The sequence below is a fragment of the Myotis davidii genome, unplaced genomic scaffold, assembly GCF_000327345.1.
Source record: "Myotis davidii unplaced genomic scaffold, ASM32734v1 scaffold556, whole genome shotgun sequence".
In the NCBI taxonomy this organism is placed as follows: Eukaryota; Metazoa; Chordata; class Mammalia; order Chiroptera; family Vespertilionidae; genus Myotis; species Myotis davidii.
The window spans coordinates 322,482-333,205 of record NW_006287671.1 but is presented as its reverse complement, the minus strand read 5'-3'; the positions used below and the strand labels follow the sequence as shown (position 1 = coordinate 333,205).

Below are 10,724 nucleotides of genomic sequence, written 5' to 3'. Positions count from 1 at the left end.
ATGTTTCTCTCTCCCTTCCTCTCTCTCTAAAAATCAACAAAACATATCCTCGGGTGAGGATTAAAAAAAAAAAAAAAGAATATATTTGCAAAAGAGGCATCTGATAAAGAACTGTTAACCAACCCTAACCAGTTTGGCTCAGTGGATAAAGTGTCGGCCTGTGGACTGAAGGGTCCTGTACATCAAAAAGCTGCAGTTCAATTCTGGTCAAGGGCACATGCCCAGGTTGCAGGCTTGATCCCCAGTCGGGGACATGCAGGAGGCAGACGATCAATGATTCTCTCTCATCATTGATGTTTCTATCTCTCTCTTCCTATCCCTTCCTTTCTGAAAATCAATAAAAATATATTTTTTAAAAACAATGAGATACTACTACTACATAGTTATTAAAATGGCCAAAATCCAGAACAGTGACAACACCAAAAGCTGGTGAGTTTGTGAAGCAATAGGAACTTTCTTTCATTACTAGTGGGAATGCAAAATGGTACAGCCACTTTGGAAGACAGTTTGGTGGTTTCTTACAAAACTAAACATACTTTTATCAGATGACCCAGCAATACTCTCCTGGGTATTTACACAAAGAATGTGAAAACTTATGTCCACACGAAAACCTTCATAAGGTGTTTATGGCAGTTTTTTTTATAATTGCCAAAAGTTGGAAGCAACCAAGATGTCCTTCAGTAGGTGAAAGGATAAACTGTGGTTCACCAGACAATCTAACATTATTTAGAACTAAAATAAATGAGCTACTATCAAGCCATGAAAAGAAATGGAGGAAAATTAAATTAGGTTAAAGAAACCAATCTGAAAAGGCTATGTACTATATGATTCCAACTATACGGAATTCTGGAAAAGGCAAAACTATAGAGAGAGTGAAAACATCAATGGCTGGCAGGGGTTGGGCAGAGGGAGATGAATAGGTGGAGCACGGAGGATTTTTAGGGCAGTGAAATTACTCAGTCTGATATTATAATGGTGGACACATTGCATTAGACATTTGTCCAAACCCATAGAATGTACAACTCGAAGAGTGAACCCTAATGTAAACTATGAACGTTGGGTTATAATAATGTGTCAGTGTATGTTTATCAGTTGTAACAAATGTGCCACTTTGATAAGGAGGAGGGCTATGCATGTCTGAGGGCAGGGAGTTTATGAGAAATCTCTGTACCTCCCCCTCAATTTTGCTGCCAGCCTAAAACTGCTCAAAATAAAAGATTTAAAGAAAAAAAGGAACAAATTCAAAAAATTATATAACTTGCATACATATATTTCAAAAGATGAAAGGCAAATTGGGGGAAATATCTGTAACATAAATATTTATATGTAATACTCTTTGTAATACTTTAAGCAATAAAACAAAATAAAAAAATAAAAAATAAAGCACAAATCTGTAAAAAAATAAAATAAAATGTGATTAATATTGTTCAAAGGTAAAGAACACCTATATGTCAATAAAAAAAGAAATCCAATAGAAAGATCAGTAATAGATTAGAATAAAAACTCACAAAAGAAACAGAAAAGAAAAATAACTGCAATATATGGAAAAATACTCAGCCTCATGATAAGAACAATGACGTCCCCAGTTAATGCTTCCCTCATCACTGTGCCACTGCCTAGATGAAGTTTAAGGGAATGAGAAGCCACCAAAGATCCCATAGGAGGAGATGGGGCCATCAGGAAATGGTTAAAGAAATGGTCTTGCAAGAAATTAGGGTTTGTGAAAAAAAGAGATATGGGGACGCAACCAGTAGCAGCTTCATGAGGAAGATGTTAGAGAAGGCAGGAGCTAATGAGATGAGCTCTATGTGTATTGGCTAACATTTCTGGCTCCATTTGTTGATTCTACCCTTGTTTTCCTTTCTTTTTTTCACTCCTGGTTCTCATAGGAAATTTTGTTGTATTTATTCATCTTATAAGTGTCTGGAACATTTTTGAGAACAGATAATCAAATGAATAAATGATTTATTCACCAGATGGTGAAATGAATGAGTGACTGAATAAAAATAGTAACTGTTCTCGAAAAGAGAAAGAATGACTTTAGCATCATTGCACAATAACCTGGACTACAGATTCCCAGAGAAAGGGATGTGTGAGGATTAAAGTTATAACAGAAGCTTCAAGGAGTACTGGCCCTGGGTCAGCAGAACTCATAGCCCTGATGTATACTGTGACTGAAAGCATAGAAAAAAGTAAGTTATAGTGAGAATAACTGCTATAGCAAATAAATGTATAATGGCTCAAACTTAATACAAGTTTATTTATTGCTTACAGAACAGTACTGGCAATACTGTTGGCAAGTGAACAGGTTGGCAGAGCAGTCATTCACGGAGCCACTGCCATCTTCAACACCTGTGTTCTGAGGTTGCCCTGGGCGTCACCTCTTCTAACCAGCAAGAAGGAGAAAAGAAAAAGGAATTTATGGGAGGTTTACATAGACCAAACCTGAAAGGAGGACATAGTAGCTTCAGATAAAACTCAAGTCCATGACCACACCTAGCCACAAGGGAGGCAGGGAAATGTGGTCCAGCTGTGCACCCAGAATGAAGAGAAGAATATGGATTTGGATGAGTCCCTAGTATTTCCTGCCACACACTATTAGCAGACCTAGAAAAAGACTTGAATAAGAGACCTCAATAAATTCCAAGCTTCGTACTGTGAATCCCCTTCTCAGGAGACTGGGAACATGTGCCAAACACCTGTTGGAGAGTTGCTTTGGTAATAAATTCCAGATGAGAATTCTATCGGACAAGATTCCATTAGGGGGGCTTTTTCAGGGAACTTTCCTATCCCAGTATAGAGGGAAGAAAGGCAAAGAAATCCCATTCCTGCAGTGCACTTTAAGAGAATACCAAGGAGAAATGAGATGGAAAATTGACTATTTGTAAATAGGGGAGATTTTTCTGTGCAACCTTGTGCATTTACGGAGAGAATGTCATGCTGATGTCAATCTTTGTTAAACCACCGATCAATCCTTTGCAGAAGCACTTTTTTTATTCCTATTGTTCGCTTCTGCCTTGCTCTGGTAAGGCTGCTTCCACACTAAGTGGAAGCCATAAAAGAACAGCTGTACCACATCTCCTAACCGTGAACCCTAGTCGGCACCCATTTTGCTAAAAAAGAGAAATCAATTTTTAGTTTTACAAGAGAGAAATAAAGCCCACTTAAAAGGAAATATTAAGAATGCCTATTTAGCCCTGGCCAGGTGGCTCAGTTGGTTGGAGCATGGACCCATATACCAGAAGGTGGCAGGTTCAGTCCCCCAGGGGATCAAGTGGGGGTGGCTGAACTGTTGTCTCTCTCTCTCTCTCTCTCTCTCTCTCTCTCTCTCTTTTTCTCTCTCTTCCTCTCCCTCTAAAATCAATAAACATATCCTCCAAAGGATAACAAATAAAGAATTCCTATTTGAATTCAAATTGCACTATAGCACTTACACATGTCAATTAAGATCCTTCCAATAACTTTCTTGAAATATTAGCATTTCCTTATATGAATTTTTTGTTTTAAAAAAAGAGACTCTCCATTAGAAATTGTTATAAATTTCATGGCAGCTTTTAAAAAATGGAACTGCCATTTGATCCAGTGATCCCACTTCTAGGAGTATATCCCAAGAAGCCAGAAACACTAATAAGAAAGAATACTACTATATGCACCCCTATGTTCATAGCAGCATTATGTACAATAGCTATGTAGATAAATGAATTAAAAACCTGTGATACATTTACACAATGGAATACTATGCAGCTGTCAAAAACAAGGAAATCTTACCCTTTGTGACAGATGGATGGACTTGAAGAGCTTTATGGTAAGTGAAATAAGCCCGTCAGAGAAAGACAAATACCGCCAGCAATGAGGGACCTGGAGAGTATTATGCCAAGTGAAATAAGCCAGTCAGAGAAAGACAAGTATCACATGATCTCATTTATATGTGGAATCTAATGAACAAAATAAACTGGTAAACAAAAAAGATCCAGAGACATTGAAACATGCAACAGGCTGATGTATTTCAGAGAAAGGCTGGAAGAGATTAATCAATGAATTTATATGCATATATGCATATGGACAGACAATAGTGTGGGAAAGGCCTGGGGAAATGATGGGAGCAGGCTGGAAGGGATCAATGCGGGGGCGGGGGGGGGGGATCTGTAATACTTTCAACAATAAAGATTTAAAAATTGTTTTAAGTAAATCATTGTTAGCTCTGATAACATTTGACTTAAGGAACTGATATAGTTTCAGCATGGAAAATGTGATGACTCCTTTGCTCATGCAAGAAAGGTCATGCCCATGATTTTGCCCTTGCTTGCACCCTTTTAGAAGGACCAAGTGAACAGTGACTTGTTGACACCCACAACACAATCTAAGAATAAAAAGCTAACATTCGCTGAGTACATTTTGTTCTTCAGATTACATAAATTGGTCGCCACAATCACCAAGAGAGGGAAGTAAGTAAACATCGTTATCCTATTTTTAACAGATAAGGAAACCAGGGCTCTGAGAAGTAGCACTTACCCTGTTCCACAATAAGTCGTAAATCCAGGATTCAAAGCTAAGTGTGTGTTATTCCAGAGCCATCATTCTAAACACTCGTCTATGATGGCTTACATATATCCGGGTCAGTTAAGCTCTTCTCAGTCAGATGCTTTTCCCTTGCCTGTGATGTGAAAGCCAAGACTCCTTAGAGTGCACTTGCAACCCCTGGGTCTTAGTCAATGGAGTAATTTTTTGGAAGAAGTTTTTAAAAAAAGCAGGCACTGACAATGCTAAGCAATTCTGCCTAATAGCTGGCACAATTGGCTAGTCAGTGCTTTGAGCCTACTCTGCCCTTTGAGCCTGTCCATCAGCTCTTCTAATTGGTAGTGCTGAAAGAAAAAAAAAAGTCAAGAAAGAATTGTATATCCAGTGAAAACATTCAGGAATGATCATTTGTTTTTGTTTTGTTTTTTTAATCCTCACCTTAGGATATTTTTTCCATAGATTTTTAGAGAGAGTGAAAGGGACGGGGAGAGACAGAGAGAGAGAAACATCTATGTGAGAGAGACACATCAATTGGCTGCCTCCCTCACATGCTCTGACCAGGACTGGTGATCAATCCTGCAACTGAGGTATGCACCTTTGACCGGAATTGAACCTGGGACCCCTTCAGTCCAGGGGCTGATGCTCTATCCACTGAGCTAACCTGGCTAGAGCTGGTTTTATTTTTGTTAAAAAACTGATGAATAAAAATAGATCCAGAGACATAGGAGCATGAACAGACTGTTGAGCCTCAGAAGGAAGGCAAGGGAGAGTGAGGGGGAAGAGATCAACAAATGAACTTGTATGAGTATATGCATAACCCATAGACACAGACAATGGGGTGATGAGGGCTTGGGGGTTGGGGGGTGGGCTGGAAGAGGTTAATGGGGGGGGAGGACCTATGTAATACTTTCAACAATAAAGATTCAAAATAAATAAATAAGTATTAAAAAAGAACATCTCAGCCTGGCCAATGTGGCTCAGTGGTTGAGTATCAACCTGTGAACCAGAAGGTCACAGTTCAATTCCCAGGGCACATGCCTGGGGTTGTGGGTTCCATCCCCAATAGGGGGCGTGCAGGAGACAGCTGATCAATGATTATCTTGCATTATTGATATTTCTACCTCTCTCTCCCTCTCCCTTCCCCTCTAAAATCAATAAAAATATATTTTAAAGAAAAAGAACATCTCAGATAAGAAAAACTGTAATGCATTGCCAGCAGACTCACTCAAAAGAATTGCTAAAAGAAGTTTTTCGACCTCTGATATCATCTAGTTCAACACTTTTGTTTGGGACTGTGAATATTTCTTATGCTTCATTATTTCTCTGGTGCTCACAAGATAGATGCATAGATATTAAAAAACCAACTCAATGAATGAATTTTCAAGTGAGGAAGCTGAGTTACATAGTAAGTCAGTCAGTTCATTCATTCACTCATTTACTTAATACAAATAAAAACAAAGCTTTAGGTATCCATGAGAATGAATGTACAGCAGGGTCACTATAGTTCGTAACATTGTATGCTTAAATTTTGCTAAGAGAGTAGATCTTAAGTGTTTTGCCACATACATAATATAAGGATAACTATGTGAGGTGATGAATGTGCTAATTAGCTTCATTGTGGTAATCATTTTGCAATGTACAGGTATATCAACCATCCTGTTGTACATCTTAAATATACACAAAATTATTTGCCAATTAACATCAATAGAGCTGTAAAAAATAAAACTAGCAAACAATTGTAATACTAGTATACTCATAATTTTTACTTTCATTTAAGAAAATGTAGGGGTTTTTTCCTACAATGGATCATTTGGTATTTTACAAATAAAAGTAACTTTTTGAAGTTGGAGAAAAGAAAATATAATGGTACTAGAGGCCCAATGGTACTAGAGGCCCCAGCTGCCTCACTGCCCTGTGGCCCCGCGCCTCGCCCACTGGTTGTTCTGTCATCAGGTCTAATTAGTATATTAGCTCTTTATTACACAGCAGCGGTTCTCAACCTGTGGGTTGCGACCCCTTTGGCGGTTGAATGACCCTTTCTCAGGGGTCGCCTAAATACATCCTGCATATCAGATATTTACATTACGATTCATAACAGTAGCAACATTATAGTTATGAAGTAGCAACGAAAATAATTTTATGGTTGGGGGTCACTACAACATGAGGAACTGTATTAAAGGGTCGCTGCATTAGGAAGGTTGAGAACCACTGTTATATAGGATAGTAGATTAAAGTAATGAATAGAAAGGATATACCATGCAAACATTAATCAAAAGAAAGCTGGCATTGCTATATTAATAACAAAGTAAACTTCAGAGAAAAGAAAATTACAGGAATAGAGACATTACATAATGATAAAAATATCAATTCTAAAAGAATACATAGCAATGCTAAATGAATATGCATGTACAACAAAGCTTCATGAAACAAAAACTAAAAGAATTGAAAGGAGAAATAGACAAATCCAAAATTATAGTTGTTTACTTCAATACTATTCTCTCTGTAATCAATAGATTAGTAGACATAAAATTAGCAAGAATAGAAAAGAAATTAACAGTACCATCAGACAACAAAATCTAACTAAAATTTAGCCCAGCCACTGTGGTTGGGTGTCAGTGGTTGACTGTTGATCCATGAACCAGGAGGTCACAGTTAAATTCCCAGTCAGGGCACATGCACAGGTTGCAGGCTTGATTCCCAATGTAATACAAGATAATACGTGTACTACAACTAATACCATATTTAAGGTTGAAAGACTGAGTGCCCCCCCACCCCTACTCTAAGAACAAGAACAACACAATAATGTCTGCTTTCTAACTCTAGTTTGAAAAGGCATATTAAGAGAAGAATTCAGTTATTTATAAAGGTAATCTATTCCATATATATTATCTCATCCCCTCGCTTAACTACCCCTCACCAAAACAACTCCAACACCACCTAAACACACATACACAAACACAAATTACGCCTATTATCTAAATGTCTTTGTTAAAGCTATTTCTCATCCAAATTATTAAAATAGTTGCCTCAATTCAATTTGAGTGTACAGAAGCATTCTTGGGCATAATGAGGGAAGGGAGCAGATATCAAATTAACAGCAAGATTATGAGATCTGCATAAAGAAAATTTTAAATGGAAAAAATAATTTCAGTGTGCTCATATATGAACATCGCAACCCATACATCCCTGCCATATTGTGGAGGGTACATTAGATGGAGCTTCCTAACACCATTATGTTCATTGGTCATAGTTTAATATCTGCATCCTAATTAAAGAGGGATTAAAATCTGATTATTTAAAAAGCATAAAGCTTCTTAGAAATCTTAGTTTGTGGCAGTTATTTGGAGATTTATTTTCTTTCCACAAATAATATATCTGAGCAACTTAGAACTATTATCTACCAAGCCCCACTTCACACCTGCTCTTACAAGAAAAGGTTTCATGCAAATGTGAAAATTGCAACTAGAGATATTATACGTAGGCTACTCAACCTATGGTAGGGGAGATCTACATGCTGTATGTTGCCAAAATGGACATGAAAAAGGGTATTTAAAGGGGAAAAAAGCATTATGTTCTGAGGTTGTGTTTTCCCTTGTGGCTCTATAAACAATGCCTCTGTTCCTTATTTTCCAATTGTCTTCTCCAGCGATGTGGCAATAATGTAGCGGTATTATGTGCTGTCACTTCTGCATTAGTAAACACCAGGAGTTGCTGAAAATTACAGAATAACCTCATAATGAAATGCAGTGAAGAGTTCTAATTAAAATTTAATGTTACTTAACAACTATTCTACTTTAAAATGAGAATTTCCCAGCCATGTATCCTAATGAGTTATCAGAATGCATTACCCCCAAAAAATGTACAAATGAGAGGGTAAACATAAAATATTATCACCAATAGGCATGTGTGTGGGAACATTTATAATCAAAATTAATGTACTGCATTAAAATTATTAAATATAAAAGCACATTAAAATGCTGTAACAACTACAGGGCAGGATTTTTTTTTGAAAGCTCATATTTCACCTTGAAGAGGAATAAATAATATATTATCCTCCAACATAAGAGTTAAAGCTGTCTTTTTCTGAACATGGGACTAATACATGTTAAACTAAGAATAAAATCACACAGCTAAAAGAAGACTCACTATGTGATGTAAAAACCAAAGTCTTCCTTTTACCTTATTCCATAAAAATCTGCCAAGAGGGCTATCCCTCCCATATTCTGTTGTTCTGCCTTCTGAGCATTTATGTAAATCCCTTTGATGCTGACCTAGTGAACATGGTGACATGATGAAAATCTATTACCCATTTATCTTGCCATACATTATTTTGTAACCATGGCATCTACTTTTCAAAAGATATCTGATTTATAACAAGTTTCTCAGGTGATTCTGATGTGCAAAGAAGTTTAAGAATCACTATTGGAGACAATAGGGAAGGATTGGGAGAAAGAAAGTGCCATGATAGAGATGTTTGATGAAGATTCACCTAGTAGAGTACAAGATGGAGCAGAGCATGGAGAAACAGGAGATTGAGGGATATAGAACAAAAGATGCTGCATTTTTCCATTAAGAATAGTATGAAGGGGCCGAGGTCCCTCAAGCTAAAGATGGCGGCTTTAGCAGCGAGGTCCACTATGGCTCTCCGGGCCAATACTGGTTGGCCCATTGCCTTTGTCAGAAAAATTCCCTGGACTGCCTCCTCGAGTGAGCTGAGAGAACACTTTGCACAGTTTGGCCATATTTGAAAGTGCACTGCACCTTTTGACAAAGAGATTGGCTTTCACAAAAGTATGGATTGGATTCACTTTTCTTCAGAAGAACTTCAGAATGCACTACAACATGACAGTCATATTACTGATGGAGTAAAACTCCATATTCAAGCTCAGAAACCAAAAGTTTTGCAAGGGGACCAAACATCTGATGAAGAGAAATATTTTTAAGACTATTACTATCTATTACAAGAACAAAACTGAAAACAAAACAAAACAAAAAAAAAGAATAGTATGAAGGGAAAGGAAGGGGTGGGCATGGAAAACAATGAGCAAGAGGAATCACCAAATTTGGTGACTGTTTGCCAGGGAAGAAGAAGACGGGGAGTGAAAATAACTTCAGTATTTCTAACTTAAGGAACTGGAATAATAATTATAACAGCTAACATATATAATCACTGTGGTCTGGCTGCCTCAACAACCATGCCCAACCCTCTTCGTTTTTGCTCGTTTCCCCTCTCAGACGTTAGAAAACTGGATAGTCACTTGCTCAGCCTCTTTCACACACAAGATTGGACATGTGACTTAGTCCTGATGATCAGATGTAGGGAGAATTCCTTTGATAGGCTCTGGATAAAAGGGACAGTTGATGCTGGCCCTGCCCGTCTCCCTTCTTCCTGCCTTGAATGTGAATGTGATGCCTGGGGCTGCCATAGCCTGGTGACCATAATGTGATAACTATGAAGATGAAAAGCCAACCTGCTAAAGATGGAAGAGGGGAAAGACACTAAGAGATGGGTTTTTGGTGGCACCACTGAACTCCCGGAACTACCCATTCCAAACTTTTAGTCATGTAAGATAATTGCATGTGTTTATTGCCTACCCTACTGTTAACTGGCGTTCTGTTACTTGCAGATTAATACAACCAAACTCATATGAACACTGACTACATGCCAGGCACTGGTCTAAGCAATTTAACCCAACAACTTGATGAGGGAGTGTTATTATCCTCATTATACAGATGAGGTAATTAGGGCAACAAGCAGTCAAATAACTTGCCCAAGGCCACACACCTAGTAAGTAGCAAAGCAGGGATTTGAAACCAGGCAGTCAGCCTCCCAAGCTCTCATTCTTAACCACTACATATCCAACCTCTCAGTAACAGTAATGGTGATGGCATCTATGTACTCTGTATAATAGACACTTTCCAATGCAACAGAGCATTTATAATCTTATGTTGGATATGTAATACTTTCAACAACAAAAAAGAATTTAAATTAAAAAATTAAAAAAATAAATCTGATAGTCTCTTCAATAAATGGTGCTGGGAAAATTGGGCAGATATATGCAAGAAAATGAAACTAGACCACCAACTTACACCATATACAAAAATAAACTCAAAATGGATAAAGGACTTAAATGTACGACAGGAAACCATAAAAATTCTAGAAGAATCCAAAGGCAACAAAATCTCAGACATATGCCGAAGCAATT

The 10,724-nt window shown here is 37.6% G+C and overlaps 1 pseudogene; it reads left to right on the top strand.

The window, feature by feature from the left end:
• The first annotated feature begins 9,128 nt into the window (after window positions 1-9,128).
• Window positions 9,129-9,461, top strand: LOC102754698 (annotated as a pseudogene).
• The last annotated feature ends 1,263 nt before the right edge of the window (window positions 9,462-10,724 follow it).